Raw genomic sequence first — 26,481 nt, forward strand, 5'->3', positions numbered from 1 at the left:
AAGAACAAAATCTTGTGTGCACCAGGACCCAGGAGAAAGGAGCAGTGACCCCACAAGAGACAGACCCAGGCTTGCCTGTGAGTATCCAGGAGTCTCCGGAGGAGGCATGGGTCAGTGATGGCCTGCTTCAGGGTAGGAGGCACGTAGTGCAGCAGTGTGGGCCTGGGACCTTTTGAAGGAGATCACTATTACCTTCATTACGCCCATCTAGTTTGGTCTCAGGTCAAAAAGCAGGGAGGGAACACAGCCCCACCATCAATGGAAAACTAGATTAAAGATTTACTGAGCATGGCCCTGCCCATCATAACAAGACCCAGTTTCCTCCACAGTCAAGCCTTCCTTTCAGAAATCTTCCATCAACCTCTGTCCTTATCCCTCAGAGGGTTGACAGAATGAAAACCACAATCACAGAAAACTAATCAAACTGATCACATGGACCACAGCCTTGTCTAACTCAATGAAACTATGAGCATTGCCATGTAGGGCCACCTAAGACACACAGGTCATGGTGGAGAATTCTGACAAAACGTGGTCCACTGGACATGGGAATGGCAAACCACTTCAGTAGTCTAGTGCCATGAACAATAGGAAAAGGCAAAAAGATAGGGCACTGAAAGATGAAATCTCCAGGTCAGTGGGTGCCCACTGCAACTGGAGATAAGTGGAGAAATAACACCAGAAATAATGAAGAGACAGAGCTAAAGCGAAAACAATGCCCAGTTGTGGATATGACTGGTGACAGAATTAAAGTCCAATGCTGTAAAGAGCATAGAACCTGCAATGTTAGGTCCATGAATCAAAGTAAAATGGAAGTGGTCAAACAGGAGATGGCAAGAGTGAACATTGACATTTTAGAAGCAGTGAACTAAAAGGGACTGGAATAGGTGGATTTAATTCAGATGCCCATTATATTTACTACTGTGGGCAAGAATCCCTTAGAAGAAATGGAGTAGCCCTCATTGTCAACAAAAGAGGCAGAAAGCAGTATTTGGATGCAATCTCAAAAATGACAGAATGATCACTGTTCATTTCCAAGGCAAACCATTCAATATCACAGTGATCCAAGTCTAGGCCCCAACCAGTAATGCTGAAGAAATGAAATTGAATGGTTCCATGGAGACCTACAAGACCTAAAACTAACATCTAAAAAAGATGACCTTTTCATCATAGGGGACAGTAATGCAAAAGTAGGAAGTCAAGAGACACCTGGAGTAACAGGCAAATTTAGCCTTGAAGTAAAATGAAGCAGGGCAAAGGTTAAGACAGTTTTGCCAAGAGAACATAATAGTCATAGCAAACAGCCTCTTCCAATAATACAAGAGAAGACTCTCAACAGGGACATCACCAGATGGTCAATACTGAAATCAGATTATCTAATTTGCAGCCAATGATGGAGAAGCTCTATACAGTCAGCAAAAACAAGACCAGGAGCTGACTGAGGCTCAGATTATGAACTTCTTATTGCCAAATTCAGACTTAAATTGAAGAAAGTAGGGAAAACCACTAGATCATTCAGGTATGATCTAAATCAAATCCCTTATGATTATACAGTAGAAATGATAAGTAGATTCAAGGGATTAGATCTAATAGAGTGCCTGAAGAACTATGGACAGAGGGTTGTGACATTGTACAGGAGGCCATGATCAAAACCATCCCCAAGAAACAGAAAAGCAAAAAGGCAAAATGGTTGTCTGAGGAGACCATACAAATAGCTGAGAAAAGAAGAGAAGTGAAAGGCAAAAGAGAAAAGGAAAGATATATCCATTTGAATACAGAGTTCCAAAGAAGAGCAAGGAGAGATAAGAAAGCCTTCCTCAGGGATCAGTGCAAAGAAATAGAGAAAACAATAAAATGGGAAAGACTAGAGGTCTTTTCAAGAAAATCAGAGATACAAAGGGAATATTTCATGCAACAATGGACATAAAAGGACAGAAACAGTACGGACCAAACAGAAGCAGAAGATATTAAGATGAGGTGGCAAGAATACACAGAACAACTATACAAAAAAGATTTTCATAACCCAGATAACTATGAGAGTGTGATCACTCACCTAGATCCAGACGTCCTGGAGTGTGAAGTCAAGTGGGCCTTAGGAAGCATCACTATCAACAAAGCTAGTGGAAGTGATGGATTTCCAGTTGAGCTATTTCAAATCCCGGAAGATGATGCTGTGAAAGTGCTGCACTCAATATGCTAGCAAATTTGGAAAACTCAGCAGTGGCCACAGGACTGAAAAAGGTCAGTTTTCATTTCAATCCCAAAGAAAGGCAATGCCAAAGAATGTTTGAACTACCACAAAATTGCACTCATCTCACATGCTAGCAAAGTAATGGTCAAAATTCTCCAAGCCAGGCTTCAACAATACGTGAACTGAGAACTTCCAGACATTTGATCTTGATTTAGAAAAGACAGAAGAACCAGAGATCAAATTGCCGACATCTGTTGAATCATTGAAAAAGCAAGAGAGTTCCAGAAAAACATCTATTTCTGCTTTATTGACTACACCAAAGCCTTTTTAGTATGTGGATCACCACAAACTGTAGACAATTCTTAAAGAGATGGGAATGCCAGACCACCTCCTGAGACCTGTTGTAGGTCAAGAAGCAACAGAAATGGACATGGAACAACTAACTGGTTCCAAATTGAGAAAAAAGTCAAGACTGTATAATGTCACCCTGCTTATTTAACTTCAATGCAGAGTATATCATGCGAAGTACTGGACTGGATGAAGCACAAGCCAGAATCAAGATTGCCAGGAGACGTATCAATAGCCTCAGATATGCAAATGAAACTACCCTTATGGCAGAAATTGACTCTCGATGAAAATGAAAGAAGTGAGTGAAAAAGCTGGCTTAAAACTCAACATTCAAAAAATGAAGACCATGGCATCTGGTCTCATCACTTCATGGCAAATAGATGGGGAAACAATGGAAACAGTGTCAGACTTTATTTTCTTGGCTCCAAAATCACTTCAGATGGTGACTGCAGGCATAAAATTAAAAGACACTTGTCCCTTGGAAGAAAAGTTATGACCAACTTAGACAGCATATTGAAAAGCAGAGAATTACTTTGCTGAAAAAGGTCTGTCTAGTCAATGCTATGGTTTTTCTAGTAGTCATGTATGAATGTGAGATTTTTACTATAAAGAAAGATGATCATCAAAGAATTGATGCTTTTGAACTGTGGTGTTGGAAAAGACTCTTGAGAGTCCCTTGGACTGCAAGGAGGTCCAACCAGTCCATCCTAAAGGAAATCAGTCCTGAACATTCATTGCAAGGACTGATGCTGAAGCTGAAACTCCAATACTCTGGCCACCTGATGTAAAGAACTGACACATTGGAAAAGTCCCTGATGCTGGGAAAGATTGAAGGCAAGAGGAGAAAGGAATGATAAAGGATGAGATGGTTGGATGATATAACTGACTCAGTGGACGAGTTTGAGCAAGCTCAGGGAGTGGATGACAGGCACAGGAAAGCCTGGCATGCTGCAGTCCAGGGATTTGCAAAGTGTTGGACACAACTGAGTGAGTGAACTCATTATCAACCTATTCATTCCAATTTCATTCAACCTAGTTCTTGACAAAGTATAATAACTAAGCACAACTTGGTTCGTTGACAAAACATTCAAACTAACACCTACTGGTCTTAGATCTTACCTTCTTATCCAGGTTTCTACCTGCCTTCTGCTTTTTCCTCTTTAAAAAATAAAAAAGTTTGCCTCCAGAACTGCTATCCCAGCTTTAGAAGGTCAGAAATACATTCTTTATTAGTTTAATTATATAAGGAACTTAAGAAGGAACTAGATAATAGCTGAAGGGAAGAGAGTGATATTTATAAATGAAGGTATCAGTGTGCTGGTAAAATAAAAAGAATATTAAAATTGTGTTAATTATTCCTTAAAATATTTACAAAAGGAAAACATATTCAGATTTCAGTGGTACCAAAATGTGAAGTGACTTATATCTATTGATCCCCAAACTGAAGATGCTGTGTAAGAAATCATTGCTGGAGAATTATATAACCACATTTTATGTATTTGTACACTATCTAACCCAGCATCTTTAATTGATTTCAGTATGGTTAGTCATTCACTTTTCAGAATGTGACTAAGACAAAGAAACACATAATTATATCCTTAAGAAATCTTTCTCTATAATATTCTCCCCATGATGCAGATTGCATATTTATACAACCTTGATATCGCTGGGACTTGGTCACAAACTAATAACAAAGTGTGTGTGTATGTGAGAGAGGGAGAAAAGGAAAAGGGAGAGTGTTTGTATAGGTATATTAGGATCCAAAAGGATGATTAAATGAATGTAAAAGTTGATTAAGTAGAGATTAAAATAGTTAAGATTTAACATACATATAAAATTATGTAGAATGCAAATACATGTGTTTATGCTTGTATATTTTCCACATTTAGTTTCAATTTTTTTTCAGGTAGAATGGCATACGAAAAAATCTAGATTAAGGCTTTACTCCTTTTTCAGCATTTTATTAACAAGTAAAAGCTACACAGGTAGGTTTATTTTTATTTAACGTGTAGATTTTTCATTAAACAAAGTAAAAGGACCACAGATGGAAAACTTACTTCTGTTTTTTGAAGTAAACATTTTATTGAGATATAAATTTTTAGAAATGCCCAAATCACAGTGTAGAGCCCAAAGATTTTTAACAAAGTGAACATCATCTTGTAAACAGTTCCCTATGAAGAAATAGCACATTATTCTCACCACTCAAGCCCCTCCCATGCCTCAACCCAGGCTCATGCCCAGTCCCCCACAGGTCTGCCAGTACCAAAGAAACCACTATTCTGACTTCCAGCACTAGACCTGTTTCTGTTTTTGAAATCCATTTATCCATAAATCAAGGTATATAATTTGGCTTTATATTTTAACATTATGTTTGTGAGAGTCATTCAGGCTGCTGCTTTAGCAATAATTTGTTCACTGACTTTCATTTTTTTCGTATTTCACCATGTGAACACATGTATCAGAAATTATTTATATAATCTCCTGGTAAGAGACTTCACATGTTCTCAGTTTGGGGTGATTATTAACATTATTACTAATGCTGTTATAAACATTATTTTACATGCCTTTCATGTACGTATGTATGTTCTTTGTTAGGTATTTTCCAAAAATGAAATTTGTGTATCATATGATATACCTGTGTTGGATATACCAGCTTCTAACAATTATGTAGCATATGCACACTTTTCTGAGTGTGATAAACAATTTTAGAAGGCAAAAGAACATAGGATTTTATGTATTATGTCCTGTTCTTATGGAAACAGTGTCTCTGTGGTGAATTTTCCATGAAAAAGATAGCTTCTGCCATTGGGTAAACTGCCACTTCCCTCAGAAAGTAAATTGACTTTTTTTTTTTTTTTTGAAGCAACAACTATGCAGTAAATTCAGTATCTATTTTCCTCTGTGAAATATTAACAAATGTTCCTGGCATATAATGCAGTGAGTAGTAAACAGTGAGTATTCATTAAAAATGTGTTCTTCAACAAAGAAGATATACAGATGGCAAATAAGCATATGAAAAGATGTTCAGTATCATATGTCATTAGGGAATTGCAAATTAAAACAACAATGAGATACTACTACACATTAGTAGAATGGCTAAAATTCAAAACATCAATAACACCAAATGCTGGCAAGGATGCAGAGCAATAGAAACCTTCATCTATTGCTGGTGGGAATGCAAAATGGTACAGCCACTTTGGAAGACAGTTTGGCAGTTTCTTGCAAATGAAATATTCTCTTGCCTTATGATCCAACAACCATGCTCCTTGGCATTTACCTAAATGATTTGAAAACATATGTCCACACAAAACCCTGCACATGAATGTTTATAGTAGATTTATTTACAACTGCCAAAACTTGGAAGCCAGTGAGATGTCCTTCACTAAATGAATGGATAAACAAACTATTATGCATCCAGACTATGGAATATTATATAGCAATAAAAAGAAATGAGATGTTAAGCAATGAAAAAACATGGCAGAACTTTACATACAACTCAGTTTAATAAAACATCAAAAAAAATAATAAATGGGCAGAACACCTAAATAGACATTTTTCCAAAGAAGACTTACAGATGGCCAACAGGCACATGAAATGATGCTCAACAGTGCTAATTGTTAGAGAAATGCAAATCAAATCACTTCATACCTGTCAGATGGTTATTGTCAAAAAGTCCACAAATAGCACATGTTGGAGGGGATGCAGAGAAAAGGGAACCCTTGTATACTGTTGGTGGGAGTGTAAATTTGTGTAACCATTATGAACAACACTATGGAGATTCCTCAAAAAGTGAAAAATAGAGTTGGCCTATCATCCTGAAATCCCACTTCTGGGCATATATCTGAAGAAAACTATAATTCAGAAAGGTACATGTATCACAATGTTCATTGCAGCACTGTTTACAATTGCCAGGACATGAAAGCATCTTAAATGTCCATCGACAGATACATGGGTAAAGAAGATGTGGTGTGTATATATATTTATCTAAACACACATACACACACACACACACACACATATATACAATGGAATATTACACATCCATAAAAAAGAATGAAATGACATTTGTAGCAACATGGATGAACCTAGACATTATCATACTAAGTGAAATAAGCCAGACAGAGAAATGCAAATATCATATGATATTGGTTATATATGGACTCTAAAAAATAATACAAGGGAATATGTATGCAAAATAGAAACTGACTCACAGATATAGAAAGTAAAGTAGTGGTTATCAAAGGGGGCAGGGAAGGGGCAAAAAATAGGGGTATGGGATTAAGAGATAATAACTATTATGTATAAATGAGATAAGCAAAAATGATATATAACATAGGGAATTATAACTATTATCTGTAATTTAATGGAGTATAATCTATAAAAAGAGTCAATCACTATGTTACACCCCAAAACTATTATAATATTGTAAATCAATTATCAGTTCAGTTCAGTTGCTCAGTCATGTCTGACTCTTAGCAACCCCATGCACTGCAGTACGCCAGGCTTCCCTGTCCATCACCAACTCCCAGAGCTTACCCAAACTCATGTCCATCGAGTCAGTAATGCCACCCAACCATTTCATCCTCTGTCGTCCAATTCTTCTCCTGCTTTTAATTTTTCCCCGCGTCAGGGTCTTTTCAAATTAGTCAGGTCAAACAACAGGAAGGGAACACGGCCCCACCCATCAAGAGAAATCAACTATACTTTCATTAAAAAAAGACATTGAGGAACTTTAAAGGCATATTGCTAAATCAAAGAAACTGATCTGAAAAGACCACATACTATATGATTCCAAATGTGACATTGTGGAAAAATTCAGTAAAAGAATCAGTGGTAGCCAGGGTTTCAGTGGAAAGGAGGGATAGACAATGAATAGATAGAGAACTGGGAATTTTTAGGACAACAAACTCTTTTGTATGATATTGTAAAGATATAGGTGGCTCCCCAGTCCCTGGGATTCTCCAGGCAAGAACATTGGAGTGGGTTGCCATTTCCTTCTCCAATGCATGAAGGTGAAAAGTGAAAGTGAAGTCGCTTCAGTCGTGTCCAACTCTGTGCGACCCCATAGACAGCAGCCCACCAGGCTCCCCCGTCCCTGGGATTCTCCAGGCAAGAACACTGGAGTGGGTTGCCATTTCCTTCTCCAATGCATGAAAGTGAAAAGTGAAAGGGAAGTCGCTCAGTTGTGTCTGACTCTTAGTGACCCCATGGACTGCAGCCTACCCGGCTCCTCCGTCCATGGAATTTTCCAGGCAAGAGTACTGGAGTGGGGTGCTGTTGCCTTCTCCGAAGTAACATTTTATATTTGTTAAAACCCATAGAAAAAGTCCACAACAGAGAGTGAACCCTAATGTAAACTACAGACATTAAATATAATGTGTTTATGTACTTTCATCAATCAATTAGCACACAAATATACCATGTAACTAAGAGAGGAACTCTACTGGGGTCAAGAAGGAGGTATATGAAAACTATGTGCATTTTCCAATCATTTTTTTTCTGCAAACTTAAAATTGCTGTAATTAATAGATCTGTTAATTTAAAAACTGTACTCCTATGAAAGCCCCAATATTTCCTGAGCCAAGAAGAAGTAGAAGTAGCTTTTTTAACCTTTATGTACAGAGTTCTGCTTATCACCTATCCCCTGAATCCACTTTTAAATGAAGGAAGTTTGAGTTATTTCAAATGTAAGACAAAAAAGCTGTAAATCTCTTTGGGATAGTATGATTATGGAATTTAAAGAACAAAATTCTCATGATGTTTGAATGAATAACAATTATCATCCAGAGTTTAATCTTTTTAAAGTCCATTTACATGGAAAATGAATCATAATAAGATGTCAAGCCCCAGGGAATATAATAAATTGTTACCATCTCTATGCTTTTGGGGGTTTTGTCATGCTCTAGTGCTTTCCACCTAGAAAACTTGTTGGAAATGTTTCTCATATTTTAGAGAAAGTACATTTAAAAAATTGAACTCCAGACTCTCCTAGAATATCAGAAATTTCCAACCTGTTCAACATCTTCCACTTGATATATAATTTTAGGCCCTATGTGTACACTGGAATAAAAAACAACCAATAACTGGAGAGAAGAAGGTTCATAATCAATCTAATTTTTAATACATCTGATTAAAATTTTTTTTTCTGCTTACATTCTGAAAGAACTAAGAATGTCTATACCATTTCATTGATGTGTATATCAAAGACACAAGTGGCCTTTTAACCATGTAACCTCAGGAAATGAGCACTCATTGGTAAAAATCAAATAGATGTGGTTTCATGAAAATGTGAATGGTAAGATATAGAATGCAGGAAAAAAATGTTCTTTATGCAATTTTGCTATAATGAGGATCTTAAAAGTGGGGCTGCTGAAGGGTAATAGAAGGTCTAAGATAGGGTGTCCTCAGATGGGAGAAATTAGAGCATGTTAGTATGCTAATAGACATGATACAGCAGAGACGGAAAATGCACGCTGAGAGGAAGGGGTAGGGCTGTTGAAGAGATATCCTTGAGTAGGTGAGAGGGAATGAAATTCAGGGGCATAAGTCTCAGGATTGGCCTCAGATGTCAGCATGGACAACTGATTGAAAGTAACAGGAGAGAACACGGAATGTGTGGCTGCATAGGCAGGAAGGTGGGGAGGGAAAGTAGTAGGAACCTCTGGATGGTCTCTAATTGCACCTCAGAAAAATAGGAAACTCAGAAATCCATTAAATTATGATGACAAAGGACTAGGAGTTGGAAATTTGCAAAGACAGGAGAATTCAGAAAGATTGCCATAAGCATGGGAATGTAAATGGGAAAAAATATAGCAAGAAATACATCTTGTTGTGCATATTATTGGATTTATACAGCTAATCATAGCCTAAGTACTTTGTTTTGAATTCTAAGAAATAATTCTATTAAATAATCAGTACTGAGACTGAATATACAAATAGACCATAGTGAGACGACATATGACAATAGATTTCTGATTCACGGTGTCTTCAGTAATTGACCAGGGAATCAAACAACCATCTCTGCAGAATGGTTAGGACATGATGAGTGAATGCCACTTTCCCTCATGTTTTGTTCCCAACTTCAACTCAAGCAAAGAGGAAAAGCCAAACTCACTTCACAAACCAATCACAAAGATGCCCTACTCTAGTTAGCCAGTCTCCAGCTTATCGTCAACCCTTCCTGGCTTGGTTATTGTTGTTCAGTCACTAAGTCATGTCCAACTCTTTGCAACCCCATGGACTATAGGACGACAGGCTCCTCTGTCTTCTACTATCTCCTGAAGTGATGTCAAATTCTTGTCCATTGAGTCCATGATGCTATCTAACCATTTCATCTTCTGCCCCCTATCCTATTGCCTTCAATTTTTCCCAGCATCAGGGTGTTTTCCGATGAGTCTGCTCTTCACATCAGGTGGCCAAAGTATTGGAGCTTTAGTTTCAGCATCAGTCCTTCCAATGAATATTCAGGGGTGATTTCCTTTAGGATTCACTGGTTTGATCACTTTGCAGTCCAAGGGACTCTCAGTAATCCTCTCCAGCACCACAATTTGAAAGCATAAATTCTTTGGCACTCAGACTTCCCTGGTGGCTCAGATGGTAAAGCGTCTGCCTATGATGCAGGAGACCTGGGTTCGATTCCTGGGTGGGGAAGATCCCCTGGAGAAAGAAATGGCAACCCACTCCAGTACTCTCGCCTGGAAAATCCCATGGATGGAGGAGCCCGGTGGGCTACAGTCCATGGGGTCGCAAAGAGTCGGACACAACTGAGCGACTTCCCTTACTTACTTACAGTCTTCTTTATGGTCTAACTCTCACATCTCTACATGACTACTGGAAAAATGGTAGCTTTGACTATAAGGACCTTTGTTGGCCAAGTGATGCCTCTGCTTTTTATACACTGTCTAGGATTGTGATAGCTTTCCTTCCAAGGAACAAGTGTCTTTTAATTTCATGGCTCCAGTAACTCTCTACAATGATTTTAGAGCCCAAGAAAATAAAATCTGTCACTGTTTCCACTTTTTCCCCTTCTATTTGCTATGAAATGATGAGAACAGATGCCATAATCTTAATTTTTTGAATGTTGAGTTTTAAGACAGCATTTTTGCTCTTCTCTTTTACCCTTATCAAGAGGCTTTTTAGTTCCTCTTCACTTTCTGACATAATGGTGGTTTCATTTGCATATCTGAGGTTACTGATACTTCTCCCTGCAATCTTGATTCCAGTTTGTGCTTCATCCAGCCCGGCATTTCACATGATATATTCTGCATATAAATTAGATACAAACTTGACAATGGAGTATCCTCCAAATGCAAGAGATGTTGGCTTACTCCTACTCTATGCTCTTTATACATGTTCTGAATAAATACTCTGTTTGTTCTCTTTTGGGTGGTCTTCATTTATTTCCACAGTAAATTTTAAGCCATATTGTGTAAACAGTACATTTCAAAAACTATATGCAATCAATTTATCAGAAAAAAGACAAACTGCTTGATATTCTAATAGTAACAAAACTGACTAACGTTGATTATTCACATTTTTTAGTTAATTGTGGAAGAGAACATGGTGTAGAGGCAAAAGGGTGGACTTTGAAATAGACATCAGTTCAGTTTAGTCACTCAGTTGTGTCCGACTCTTTGTGACCCCATGAATCGCAGCACGCCAGGCCTCCCTGTCCATCACCAACTCCCGGAGTTCACTCAAACTCACATCCATCGAGTTGGTGATGCCATCCAGCCATCTCATCCTCTGTCATCCCCTTCTCCTCCTGCCCCCAATCCCTCCCAGCATCAGAGTCTTTTCCAATGAGTCAACTCTTCACATGAGGTGGCCAAAGTACTGGAGTTTCAGCTTTAGCATCATTCCTTCCAAAGAACACCCAGGACTGATCTCCTTTAGAATGGACTGGTTGGATCTCCTTGCAGTCCAAGGGACTCTCAAGAGTCTTCTCCAACACTACAGTTCAAAAGCATCAATTCTTCGGTGCTCAGCCTTCTTCACAGTCTAACTCTCACGTCCATACATGACCACTGGAAAAACCATAGCCTTGACTAGACGGACCTTTGTTGGCAAAGTAATGTCTCTGCTTTTGAATATTCTGTCTAGGTTGGTCATAACTTTCCTTCCAAGGAGTATGGATCTTTTAATTTCATGGCTGCAATCACCATCTTCAGTGATTTTGGAGCCCCCCAAAATAAAGTCTGACACTGTTTCCACTGTTTCCCCATCTATTTCCCATGAAGTGATGGGACCAGATGCCATGATCTTTGTTTTCTGAATGTCGAGCTTTAAGCCAACTTTTTCACTCTCCTCTTTCACTTTCATCAAGAGGTTCTTTAGTTCCTCTTCACTTTCTGCCATAGGGTGGTGTCATCTGCATATCTGAGGTTATTGATATTTCTCCCGGCAATCTTGATTCCAACTTGTGCTTCTTCCAGCCCAGCGTTTCTCATGATGTACTCTGCATATAAGTTAAATAAGCAGGGTGACAATATACAGCCTTGATGTACTCTTTTTCCTATTTGGAACCAGTCTGTTATTCCATGTCCAGTTCTAACTCTTGCTTCCTGACCTGCATATAGGTTTCTCAAGAGGCAGGTCAGGTGGTCTGGTATTCCCATCTCTTTCAGAATTTTCCACAGTTTATTGTGATCCATACATGAACTCCAATCTTTGTTTTTCCATATATTAGCAGAATGACTTTGATAAAGTTACATACTCTCTGAATGTTTTTCTCATCAGTAAAATGTGGTAATAATGTCTGTCTGAGGACTTGTCAAAAGAATATATAAAGTATACATAATTTTTATAAAAAGCATAGTGTGTGTGTGCATATCTACCAAGCCATGGTTATCTGATTTGTTTTTCAGTTAAAAGATTTACATGCTTGAAAAAGTTTAAACACTTATTTATTTGTTATGGCTGCACTGGTTCTTTGATGCTCTATGCAGGCTTTTGCTAGTTGTGGTGAGTGGGGTCAGCTCTCCAGTTGTGCTGCACAGGCTCCAGGGCATGTTGGCTTCAGTAGTTGTGGCACACGGGGTCCTAATTGCCCAGATCAGGGATCGAACCCATGTCCCCTGCACTGGCAGGAAGACTCTTAACTGCTGAACCACTAGGGAAGTCCCACACTTGCTTTTTAACAGAGCTAAATTTCTGTCTTCAATTACTAGGAAGAAGAGTGTGCCTTGTCTTATTTATTTTATAGGCTCAGTATTTGAAGTTCTGGACACAAGGTGAGTTCCAACATATTTTGGAAGAAAACAGATAGCTCACCTTTCCCCCATAATCCACTGAGAATCTCAGAGCAAATTTTCAAACTTCCCTTACACTTTGAGAAAGAGTTCTATTTAATTCAATGAAACAAGATAGATGCCAGTAGGTCTAATTCTAGGAATCAAATAACTGACTGAAAAAAGAGTGTTTGATAGGCTACTGAGTGTTAAGAACAAAGTTGGTTTATGGGCTTCCCCCAACGCTTTAATTGTTGGCATATGAAAGTCTCTAGGACTTATAGAAACTCATTAATTTGTATCTAGCTTTCACAATTGGCTCAGCTCTGTACATGCAGCAGCCGTATTTGCAGCATCTAAAACTTCTATTTCGCAGATCCAATTATACTTAATTAGATTCATGAAAAGAAAAAATTCAATTCTCATTTGTATTCCATATGTAAACTGAATTACTATTCATTATACATATTTTACTAAATTTTAGTTAAAAATACTCATGGGAATGTATATTGTTACAAAATTGGTACTTTAAAAAATGATACTATGATACAGTTTATATAGTATTATTTTTTCCACAGATGCCATAGAATATGGAATATGAGGCGCTTTTATTGATGCAATGAAAAGCAAACTTTTTAAATGGAGAGAAGGGGATTCATTTGAATTTTATTTGCAAAATGTATTTTAGTGAGTTTTCACAAAATAAATTTCTATGAACTACCCACTATGATATTGCATATGTGCTTAGTCACTCAGTCATGTCCAGCTCTTTGTGACCCCCATGGATTACAGCTTGCCAGGTTCTTCTGTCCATGGGATTTTACTCCAGATGAATTCTGGTCATTAATTTTTTAAAAAAATGCGATACAAATCAGAGGTATATTTGTTTTTTAATTTTTGTTTCTCTGTGCTAGTGCTAAGTTGCTTCAGTTGTGTCTGACTCTTTGGAGTATAGCCTGTCAGGCTTCTCTGTCCATGAGATTCTCCAGGTGAGAATACTGGAGTGAGTTGCTATGCCCTTCTCCATGGGATCTTCCCGACCCAGGGATCAAACCCATGTCTCTTGCATCTACCTGCATTGGCAAGCAGGTTCTGTACCACTAGCACCACCTGGGAAGCCCTCTAGTCTCTCCCAAAATAGTTACTGGTCTATGGGAAGAGGGGAGAAATAATCTTCTTTTAGAAAATTGACAATTAGAACTACAGATGATGAATATATAAAAAAGTATAATATCATATGATCTAGAATTATTAAATGAAGAAGGACGATCATAAAATGCTTCAACATTTTAAAGGATATATCACTGTTAACTATACACAATAAGTGAAGGCTTGTTTCTCAGAACAGTACAAGTACAGCTGAGCAAGAAAAGCTGTCTAATATTAAAAATATGTATTTTGGTAGAAAGAGCTCAAGTATGCCAGAATAAAGGATCAGTGTGAGTGTTGTTTTACCTGGTAAACATGGCAGTTAATGCCTTGATTAATCTTAGCAAAATGGATTTTCAAAAGAGGAATAGTATGGGATAGATTTGAAAGTTAATCTGGTCTTCACTGTACTCTTAGTTGTGTATGTCTAACATACACATATATTGTATGTACATACACTCTGCTCTAAGCTGTGTATGTCTAACATACACATATACATTGCACTGATATTACATTGGCAATGTTAAGAAAAATACAATACGAAAAATATGAAAAATGAATGTTGGTAATGTACATCAATGCCTTGCTATGATTTGGTACTTGACCTTGTGGAAAGCTACAAATAAACAGTGAAAATTATTCTAGTCTTCAGAGTTCACCATTCAACTATAAGCAGATATTTAAAAAAATCCTAAATGTGCCATAATCATTAGGTATTGCATCTTTACATGATTTTGTAGTGTTAGGCCATTGTGACTGCTTAAATAAATCAGAATTAATAGGGTTCTAGCTTATAAAGTCTTTTGGTAGATGAGTTTTGAGAAGAGAGTTCAAAAGTGAACATCTCTCTGTATGCCTCCATTTTCTTGGTTGGGCAAAAGGGTCATTCTTATTCCTGTCATTCTAATGCAAGATTAGCTTATTTTCTCTCACTATTTGGATGGGTGAGAATTAAATATTCCTTTAAGTCAGTGAGGGATACTTAAATAGAACTAGTAAGACAAATGAAATCTCTAAAAGGAAGATCTATTCAGAAAATTAGCAGCTACATGAGTAACCAAAAAATTTATATCACTTCATCTATAAATAGTAGTAAAGGAGGCAGCTGACAACATATGGATCAGATATAACAATGGCGTTAACTCCTGATGGACTAACAGCAAATATTAAGAAATGTGAAACTTCTTTCTCCTTGTAAACAAGCAAACAAACCCCGACAAATTAATTTCCCCCTAGATCTTTAAGATAACTAATTTAAACTTAGTGAATTTTGGTAAATTGGATATTTGGGATAAAATTTACTTGTATCTTAAAAAGAAAAGCGATTTTACAAAACAGATTTGTTACTGATCAAGAAGACATAGGGATTCCCACTGGCTCAGATGGTTAAGAGCCTGCCCGCAATTCTGAAGGCACGAGTTTGATCCCTGGGTCTGGAAGACCCCTTGGAGAAAGAAATGGCAACCCATTCCAGTATTCTTGCCTGGAAAATCCCATGGATGGAGGAGCCTGGCAGGCTGCAGTCCACAGGATCGCAAAGAGTTGGACATGACTGAGTGACTACACTTTCACTTTTCACTTTCAAGTAGACATAAAAAAATAGTAATAATATTGTTACCTGAAAGAAGTGAGAGCACTTTTTTCTCCCTTTGCCTCCTGTGAGGGCTGAAGATTGTTCTGTAATGAACAAGCCCTGATAGTAGGATTTAATGAAGCATTCTGAAGAGATGGGATCTAACTTCACTGCAAACTTCAATCTTATAAAACTGAGGCTGTGCATTTATCAGATGTCTGGCTCTTTGGAATCTAAGCCTCCTGCAATAAAAGTGTTGCAACTTCCTTCTCATAACCTTTATTTATACCCTCCTTAGAACAGATTTTCTGACTCAATAACCACTACCATGCATGCACAGTTACTTTATTTAAAAAAAAAAAAGTGTCATTTCTGTCTCAGTGAAGCACTGATGAAATATTCAGAAGTTAAGCTAAGTAATAAAATGTTCATTTGGCTAGAGATAAGCTTATTGTTCACTGCCTTTGCCTTCTGACTGCTTGATGATCTGGGCCTAGATGCCATATTTTTTTTTTTTTTTTCCTCACATGTTTACAGAATACTTCTGTGTTGTAAAGTCAGAATCTAATGAGTAGAAAGATTAACTTTTGGAGATTTCCTTATTTTTCCAATTCATTAAAATTGCTCCATTTAATTATTCTGAAAGACTATTAATAATAAATTTTTGTGATCTTGAACACTGTCTCTTAAAACAGGTTGAATGAAGATAAAGGTTAAAAAGGCAAGAGTGCAGACTTCCCTGGTGGTCCAGTGGTTAAAACTTCATCTTCCAATGCAATAGGTACAGGTTGAATCCTTGCTCAGGGAGCTAAGATCCCACATGCCTCCTGGCCAAAAAATAAAACAGAAGCAATATTGTAATAAATTCATTGAGGACTTTAGAAATGGTTCACATAAAAAAATTATCAAAAAAATACAATATTTTTTAAAAAGTGTGATTCACAGGCTGTTTCAGGAAAACAAAGGCCCATTGATTTTAAGGTAAATTGAAGCGATCAGTTCTACCGTTCCATTCAAATGCTACTTAATTGAACAATATCAAAAATTTCCTTTAAAACTCAGTAAACTGCAAAAGAGTTGGATTCTGTAATGAGCCAAGCTGATATTCATGAGAACTGTGCCCTCATATTTGCACCCCATCTGCATAATAACTAATACTGGAGCCACTCAACTTCTCTCAACAATCATGGCTTAATGAGGTAGTTTTCCACTTTAACTCCACATGTTAATTTTTTTCTCTCTCTCTCTCTGCTTTGCGTGCATGCTAAGTAGCTTCAGTCATGTCTGACTCTTTGTGATCCTATGGACTGTAGCCCACCAGGTTCCTCTGTCCATGGGATTCTCCAGGCAAGAATACTGGAGTGGGTCACTCATTCAATATCTCCAAGTGTCCACCAGGAAAGCTAACAATTATGTATAAATACAGCCCCAGTTTTCCTAACTGCTACCACAGTGACTTTAGTTGGTCTTCTTTGTAGTATCTGGGATTTGATCTGTCTTCTAGCAGCATTTTGGAGAAGTGTATTAGTTTCCTAGGGTTGTCATGACAAAATATCGCAAACTGGGGTGTTTAAAACAGTGGATATTTATTTTCTCCAGCTCTGAAATCTGAAAGTCCAAAATCAGGATCTTGGCAGGGCTCAGCTCTCTGAAAGCTCTAGAGGAAGATCCATTCCAGGCCTTTCTCTCAGCTTTTGTTGTCGCTAGCAATCTTAGTCATTCCTTACCTTTAAGATGTGCTGCACTGTGCTTAGTCGATGTTGTGTCCAGCCCTTTGCAACCGCATGGACTGTAACCCGCCAGGCTCCTCTGTCCATGCGAATTCTCTAGGCAAGAATACTAGAGTGGGTTGCCATGCCCTTCTCCAGGGAATCTTCCCAACCCAGGGATGGAACCCAAGACTCCCACATTGCACGTGGATTCTTTACAGTCTGAGTCACCAGGGAAGCCCAAGAATACTGGAGTGGGTAGCCTATCCCCTCTCCAGGGGATCTTCCTGAACCATGAGTCAAACCAGGGGCTCCTGCATTGCTGGCAGACTCTTTACCAGCTGAGTTATCATCACTCCAATCTCTGCCTGTATCAACATGTGTCTTTTCTGTCACACACAGTCTCGCTCTGTGGCCCTTGACCTGTCTTCTTTCTGTGCACGTCTGCCTCTGTATCTCTTCTAAGGACAGGAGCCATATTGGATAGGAACTTGCTTTACTCCAGAATGACCTATCTTAACTCATCACATCTGCTATGACCTCATTTCTAAATAAGGTCACATCCTGAGGTACTGGAGTGAGGCCTTCAACACATCATTTTGGGGGACACAATTTAGCCACAACAGACGGCAAGATGAAGTGTACAAAGTTCTTAGCTGTTCATTGGTTAGTTAATTAAGGACTATTTTTGTTGTTGTTTTAATATTGTTTATATATTTCTTTACTCCCTACTTTATTTTAGAGAGGACTGCAGGCATCTTAAAGAAAAATAAATAAAATAAAATTGTGATTGAAGAAAAATATAAATAGGACCAGAAAATGCAAAATATAAGTAAAAGTAAAATGAGCAAGAAAATAAGATAAAATACGGGACGAGAATGCAGTGTAGGGGCTACTACCCAGATCTGAGTTTAAATAGTAGCTTCCTTATTTACTGCCATTTGAACATGGAAAAGTCATCCAACTTCTCTTTTTCTTATCTGTAGTAAGAATACTCTTTTCTATTCAGCCTGAAACTTCATTCAGGATACAAAATAATTTTAAAAGTCTATTTTTCTTATCTTAGCACCATGCCTGACAAAAGATATGTAGTAAATGATAGCAATTTCTCATATGTTACCTTAAAACATATATATATATGTATATATACACATACACACACTAACATTTTCATCAATACTATGAGTGTTCAAATTTGCCTTTGAGCTCCCTAGAAGCCACAGCAAAAAGGATTATATAATTGAATAAGTCGCCATCACATTTGGACAAGGAAAAGCTCATTAGTTGTTTAGAGGAAGCCAAATTTTTAAACATAATTTCCTAGAGATATTTCCATGTGAGGGTTTGTGGAGATAATTCTGAATTATACAGTGAAAATGTTCTTTTAAAAAGCTATTTGAATATTTTGAATGCTTTTTTTCCTTAGAATATTTTCTGTAGAAATTTAAAGCATATAGAATGACAATACAGATTATCAAAGAACTAAGATAATAGGGCTTCCCTGGTGGCTCAGATGGTAAAGAATCTGCCTGCAATGTGGGAGATCAGGATTCAATCTCTGGATCAGGAAGATCCCCTGGAAAAGGAAATGGCTACCCACTCCAGTATTCTCGCCTGGAGAATCCCATGGACAGAAAAGCCTGGAGGGCTCAGTCCATGGGGTTGCAAAGAGGCAGACATGACTGAGCAACTAACACACACAGTATTATTTTACTAGAATTGCTGTTTGGTGGGATATGTAGCTTTTATTCATCTTCAAATACCATTTTCTTCACTCAGTTTGGAAGGGATGAAATTGTAGAGTTTGCACTTGGGTGAGATGAGAGTTTGCATAATAATTACCATGTTGATTCAACAACATTAGTCTTAGATTTCTGTTACTGATTTCATTCAACTAATAGTTAAGATGGTAAAGAGTCTGCTTGCAATTTGGGAGAACCAGGTTTGATCCCAGGATCAGGAAGATCCCTGGAGAAGGAAATGGCAACCCACTCCAGTATCGATGTCTGGAAAATCCCATGGATGGAGGATCCTGGTGGGCTACAGTCCCTGGGGTTGCAAAGACTTGGACGCGACTGAGTGACTAATACACAACAGTTAGGTACCTCCTATATTTCATCTCTTCTCTGCACAGCAAATGGAAATAAGAATTTCTGTCTTCTTTGTGCTTACCTTCTAATGAATGAAGGCAGAGAACAAAGAATTGTGTAAGTGGTTGTACTCTTGCATGAAGGTAAATAGGTTGCTACCCCTGCCAAATGTTACTGCCATAACTTTCCAGAATTCATAGTGTGTTTCTTCTCAATATTCTGGTGGAAATAACTTAGAAAGAGAGAGACAGGGGTGGGGAACAGTGGTGTCAGACAGGGTCTCAGAACAGGATTTCTTGGAGAGTTTTCTAGGAAAGATAGCCAGGAGTCCAGATGATGTTGATACTAGAGGCCATCACAAAGGTGGCTCTAATTTCATGTCTAATATCCCAGGCTGTGTAAGTCTAGCTCCCCTACATATGATATCTCTAAACTCCTGAGATAATCAGAAGTATCCACCTTCTAGGAGGGATGAAGCCTGGGGCAGTCAGGTCTTGTGGCAGTGGCAAAATCATGGCATCTTCCATGTTGCCATGAAGTTAAAAATTTTTCAGAAATCTTGAATCACATTTACAGGGAAAGATTGGTGAAATACTGTACTGCTGCCCATCAGTTTTCTGGCTTACCACATGAGATCCATGCCAGTCACAGGACTCAGTCCTGTTCCTCTGTCCCCTATCACTTCTCCCATGTCCAGTAGCCCAATTCAAGAGTTCATTAAAAAATCTCATGAATTTTTCCATTTCATTAAAAGTCAAAATTACTAATTTTATTTTATTCATGATGTGACAAAAATTAGAAAATTTCTACTCCTTTTGGGTAGAAGTTTGAGGATATTGAGGAAGGTGAGAAAATAACTTTTTACTTTTCCACATTCAGACTGAATTTTTCAGTATAACAGACTAGTCACTTAAGGTCAGTCACTCAGTCATATCCAACTCTTTCTGATCCCATGCACTGCAGCACACCAGGCCTTCATGTCCATCACCAAATCCCAGAGATACTCAAACTCACGTCCATAGACTCGGTGATGCTATCCGACCATCTCATCCTCTGTCACCCCCTTCTCTTCCTGCCTTCAATTTTTCCTCAGCATCAGGGTCTTTTCCAATGAGTCAATTCTTCACATCAGGTGGCAAAAGTATTGGAGTTTCAGCTTCAGCATCATTCCTTCCAATGAATATTCAGGACTGATTTCTTTTAGATTTGACTGGTAGGATCTCCTTGCAGTCCAAGGGACTCTCAAGAGTCTTCTCCAACACCATAGTTCAAAAGCATTAATTCTTCAGTGCTCAACTTTCTTTATAGCCAACTCTCACATCCACACATGACTACTGGAAAAACCATAGCTTTGACTAGATGGACCTTTGTCGGCAAAGTAATATCTCTGCTTTTTAATATGCTGTCTAGGTTGGTCATAGCTTTTCTTCCAAGGAGCAAGTGTCTTTTAATTTCATGGCTGAAGTCCCCATCTGTAGTGATTATGAAGCCCAAGAAAATAAAGTCTGTCACTGTTTCCACTGTTTCCCCATCTATTTGCCATGAAGTGATAGGACCAGATACCATGATCATAGTTTTCTGAATGTTGAGTTTTAAGCCAACTTTTCCACTCTCCTCTTTCACTTTCATGAAGAGGCTCTTTAGTTCTTCTTCTATGTCTGCCGTAAGAGTGGTGTCATCTGCATATCTGAGGTTGCTGATATTTCTCCTAGCAATCTTGATTCCAGCTTGTGCTTCATCCAGCCTGGCATTTTGTATAATGTACTTTCTACAGAAATTAAATAAGCAGGGTGACAATATACAACCCTGACGTACACCTTTCCCAATTTAGAACCAGTCTGTTGTTCCATGTCCAATTCTAACTGTTGCTTCTTGACCACCTCAGGAGGCAGGTTAGGTGGTCTAGTAATCCCATCACTCTAAGAATTTTCCACAGTTTATTGTGATCCACACAGTCAAAGGCTTTGGAATAGTCAATAAAGCAGAAGTTGATGTTTTTCTGGAACTCTCTTGCTTTTTCTATGATCCAACAGATATAGACAATTTGATCTCTGGTTGCTCTTCCTTTCCTAAATCCAGCTGGAATATCTGGAATTTCTCTGTTTACATACTGTTGAAGGCTGGCTTGGAGAATTTTGAGTATTACTTTGCTAGTGTGTGAGATAAGTACAACTGTGTGGTAGTTTGAACATTCTTTGGCACTACCTTTCTTTGGCATTAGAATGAAAACTGACCTTTTCCAGTCCTGTGGCCACTGCTGAATATTCCAAATTTGCTGGCATATTGAGTGCAGCACTTTCACAGCATCATTTTAGGATTTGAAATAGCTGAACTGAAATTCCATTAACGCCACTAGCTTTGTTCATAGTGATGCTTCCTAAGGCCCACTTGACTTCACATTCCAGGATGTCTGGCTCTAGGTGAATGATCACCCCATCGTGATTATCTGGGTCATGAAGATCTTTTTTGTACAGCACTACTGTGTATTCTTGCCACATCTTAATATCTTCTGCTTCTGTTGGGTCCATACTGTTTCTGTCCTTTATTGTGCCCATCTTTGCATGAAATGTTCCCTTAGTATCTCTAATTTTCTTGAAGAAATCTCTCATCTTTCCCATTCTATTGTTTTCCTGTATTTATTTGCATTGATCACTGAGGAAGGCTTTCTTATCTCTCCTTGTTCTTTGAATTTCTGCATTCAAATGGGTGTATCTTTCCTTTTCTCTTTTGCCTTCAGCTTCTCCTCTTTTGTCAGCTATTTGTAAGGCCTCAGACAACCATTTTGCCTTTTTGCGTTGCTTTTTCTTGGAGATGGTTTTGATCACTCCCTCCTGTAAAATGTCACAAACCTCCATCCATAGTTATTCAGGCATTCTGTCTATCATATCTAATTCCTTGAATTTATTTGTTACTTCCACTGTATAATCATTAAGGGATTTGATTTAGGTCATACCTGAATGATATAGTGGTTTTCCCTACTTTCTTTAATTTACATCTGAATTTGGCAAGAAGAAGTTCATGATCTGAGCCACAGTCAGCTCCCAGTTTTGTTTTTCCTGATTGTGTAGAGCCTCTCCATCTTTGGATGCAAAGAATACAATCAATCTGATTTTGATATTGACCCTCTGTTGATGTCCATGTGTAGAATCTTCTCTTGTGATGTTGGAACAGGGTGTTTGCTATGATCAGTGCATTCTCTTGGCAAAACTCTATTAGTCTTTGCCCTGCTTCATTCTGTACTCCAAGGTCAAATTTACCTGTTACTCCAGGTATCTCTTGACTTCCTACTTTTGTATTCCAGTCTCCTATGATGAACAGGACATCTTTTTGGGTGTTAGCTATGGAAGGTCCTGTAGGTCTTCATAGAACCATTCAACTTCAGCTTCTTTAGAGTTACTGGTTGGGCATAGATTTGGATTACTGTGATATTGAATGGTTTGCCTTGGAAACAAACAGAGATCATTCTGTCATTTTTGAAATTGCTCCCAAGTACTGCATTTTGGCCTCTTTTGTTGACTATGATGGCTACTCCATTTCTTCTAAGGGATTCCAGCCCACAGTGGTAGATATAATGGTTATCTGAGTTAAAATCACTGATTGCAGTCCATTTTATTTCACTGATTCCAAAAATGTTTATGATTGCCATCTCCTGTTTGACCACTTCCAATTTACCTCAATTCTTGGACCTAACATTCCAGGTTCCTATGCAGTATTGCTCTTTACAGCATCTGACTTTACTTCCGTCACCAGTCACATCTACCACTAGGCTTTGTTTTCAATTTGGCTCTGTCTCTTCATTCTTTCTGGAGCTATTTCTCAACTCTTCTCCAGTAGCATATTGGGCACCTACCAACCTGGGAGTTCAACTCTCAGTGTCCTATCTTTTGGCCTTTTCATGCTGTTCATGGGGTCTCAAGGCAAGAATACTGAAGTGATTTGCCCTTCCATTCTCCAGTGGACCATGTTTTTTCAGAACTCTCCACCATGCCCCATCATCTTGGGTGGACCTACACAGCATGGCTCATAGTTTCATTTAATTAGTCAAGGCTGTGATCCATGTGATCAGTTTGGGTAGTATTCTGTGATTGTGGTTTCCATTCTGTCTTCCCTCTGATACATAAGGATAGAGGCCTGTGAAAGCTCCCTGATGGGAGTGACTGACTTTAGGGGAATTCAGGTCTTGTTCTGATGGGCAGGGCAATGCTTAGTGAAGTTGTTCAGTCCTGTTCCATTCTTTGTGACCCCATCAACTGTAGCCTACCATGCTTCTCCATCCATGGGATTTTCCAAGCAAGAGTACTGGAGTGGGTTGCCATTTCCTTCTCCAGGGGAATCTTCCCGACCCAGGGATCTAACCCAGGTCTCCCTCATTGCAGGCAGATGCTTTACCTCTGAGCCACCAGCAAAGCCCAATGCAATGGGCTTGCTTGCAAAGGACAATGCTCAGTAAATCTTTAATCCAATTGTCTGTTGATGGGCAGGGCTGTGTTCCCTCCCTTTTGTTTAGCCTGAGATCAAACTATGGTAGGGGTAATGATGGTAATGGTGACCTCCTTCTAAAGGACTTTGGCTGGAACTGTTGTATTCAGTGCCCCTGACCCAGCAGCAGGCCGCTGTCAACCATGCTTCTGCCAGAGACTCCTGGACACTCATAGGCAAATCTGGTTCAGTCTCTTGTGAGGACACTGCCCCTTTCTCCTGGCTTCTGATGCATACAAGGTTTTGTTTGTGCCCTCTAAGAATGTGTTTCCCCAATGCTCTGAAAGTTCTGTAATCAAATCCGACAGGCCTCCAAAGTCAAATTCCCTGGGGGTTCTCAGTCTCTTTGCTGGATCCCCAGGTTGGGAAATCTGTTGTGGGTCCTAGAACTTTTTTTAACAGTGGGAGAGTTTCTTTGGTATAACTGTTCTGTAGTTTGTGGGTCATCTACTTGACCCATCAGTTAAGTTCAGTCAGTCACTCAGTCATGTCCAACTCTTTGTGACCCCATGGATTGCAGCACACCAGACTTCACTGTCCATCACCAACTCCAGGAGCTTGCTCAAACTCATGTCCATTGAGTTGGTGATGCTATCCAACCATCTCATCCTCTGTTGTCCCCGTCTCCTCCTGCCTTCAACCTTTCCCAGCATCAGGGTATTTTCCAATGAGCCATTTCTTCGAATCAGGTGGCCAACATATTGGAGCTTCAGCGTCAGTCCTTCCAATGAATATTCAGGACTGATATCCTTTAGGATTGACTGGTTGGGTCTCCTTACAGTCCAAGGACTCTCAAGAGTTTTCTCCAACACCACTATTTAAAAGCATCAATTCTTTGTCACTCAGCTTTCTTTATAGTTCAATTCTCACACCCATACATGACTACTGGAAAAACTATAGCTTTGACTAGATGAACCTTTGTCAGCAAAGTAATGTCTCTGCTTTTTAATATGCTGTCTAGGTTGGCCATAGCCTTTCTTCCAAGGAGCAAGAATCTTTTAATTTCATGGCTACAGTCACCATCTGTAGTGATTTTGGAGCCCAAGAAAGTAAAGTCTGTCCCTGTTTCCATTGTTTCGCCATCTATTTGCCATGAAGTGATGGAACCAGATGCTATGATCTTCATTTTTTGAATGTTGATCCATATATTCCCAGAAATCAGTAACAGTCAAGAAATCCCTCTGTCTCTTTTTTCTGAGATCTTCCCAACCATTTTGTGTTCTGAGAAACTTTGAACCTCAAAGAACTATTTTGCTCTTGATATTCCAAATTAATAGCCACCCCCTCCCTTCCTTATGACTTGCCGCTTTTTAAAAAAAAACACAATTGTTCTCCTTTCTCTTTGGTATGTTCCTCATTAGTAGATATTCTCCCTATTTCAATAACCTACATGAAATCATTGCCTTAATTATCTTGTGCATTATGTGTTTGCAACCACTATCTTTTTTTCTTTCTTTTTTTTTACAAAGTCAACACAGACTTTGATTTAGACAATTTTTAATCAATCACTCCCTTAGAAATTTTATTTCATAAAGACATAGAATGCATGCTATTTTTCTTTTTTAAACTTTTCTGGCTAAGTTAGAGCAATAGACATATCTTTTCATTTACAGAAAATGCACACAAATTAGAATAGATTCGATTTTTGCAACAACTTCTGTTTTATATCAATTTGAAAAAAATTCACTTTTTTTCACAACTTCTTTTATAAGAAATATGTTTTGACTGGAGGTAAAATTTTATTTACTATATGTTAAGCCAGCAGTATAAAAGTTCTTTAAGTTTCTTAAAAATGTGTTCAGGATTTTTATGATGAAACTTTTAACCTGGAGAATTCTTTTAACCTACAGGGCAGTTAATCTTCTTTACCTAAGCCTGTATCTGTGCATAAATATTTTGATAGATTCTAACATGGGTAAAGTTAGAGAACCAGAGAGTTGTAATCCTCTAAAGAAATAGCAGCATTTGTTTCCATTTAATGGAAGAGTTATTTTTTCATGCATTTTTTAAAGGAGTCTACCCTGTTTTATTACTGGAATATCCTGAAAATTGTCACTTACAGGTATAGATCATTTATCCTGAGTCATATTGTCAGTTCTTTGGAGAATCAAAAACCTGCACGTGAAAAGACAAATGACAATTCTATTTTAAAGTACTCAGGTATAGCTTAAAAGTATGTGTCCAGATTACGTAATTTAAAGTTGCCCATTTTAACAGCAGTTCTTGCTGTTGCTTTCAGGGCCTAAGGCAGTCCTGGACTTATTGGATCCTTATTAACTTAGAATAATTCAACTGACTTTTCTATTTGTCCAAAAAGCACGGGGAGAGTACCTAAGCAAATGATTCAAGTGTAAAAAAGTATAAGATATATTTACCTATTTAAGAAAATTAGTATTTCGAAACTCTTTAGTAGCAGTTTTCTTGTGCATAATACAATTGCAATGTAAACTATATATATATATATATATATATATAAGCATAAAAATGTACACACACATATACACATATGACAATATACAAATTTACGTGTAAATATATACATACATATTCCAATGTTTTGATATATTTATCAGGGCCATTCATAACTATTCATTAAACAAGACAAAACCAAAGGAACGTTTAGCCAGTCAGTGCCCAGTGCTGAGCGCCACTTTCCTGCCACCTGAAATAAAACTGCATACCTTTAGGGACATTCCATAGCATTCACAGACCACCG

The 26,481-nt window shown here is 38.3% G+C and overlaps 1 protein-coding gene and 1 non-coding gene across 17 annotated transcripts in view; both read left to right on the plus strand.

Annotated features, from left to right (window-relative positions):
• The window catches only part of LOC147369033 (uncharacterized), a 1,040,253-nt gene that overhangs the window by 892,514 nt on the left and 121,258 nt on the right, over window positions 1-26,481 (plus strand). The window lies entirely within an intron of this gene.
• On the plus strand, window positions 10,115-10,186 carry TRNAH-AUG (transfer RNA histidin (anticodon AUG)). The gene has a single exon. It is a non-coding gene; the product is annotated as a tRNA-His (tRNA).

The sequence above is a fragment of the Bos grunniens genome, chromosome 7, assembly GCF_055505025.1.
Source record: "Bos grunniens cultivar Pamir isolate PY7600 chromosome 7, Bosgru_T2T1.0, whole genome shotgun sequence".
In the NCBI taxonomy this organism is placed as follows: Eukaryota; Metazoa; Chordata; class Mammalia; order Artiodactyla; family Bovidae; genus Bos; species Bos grunniens.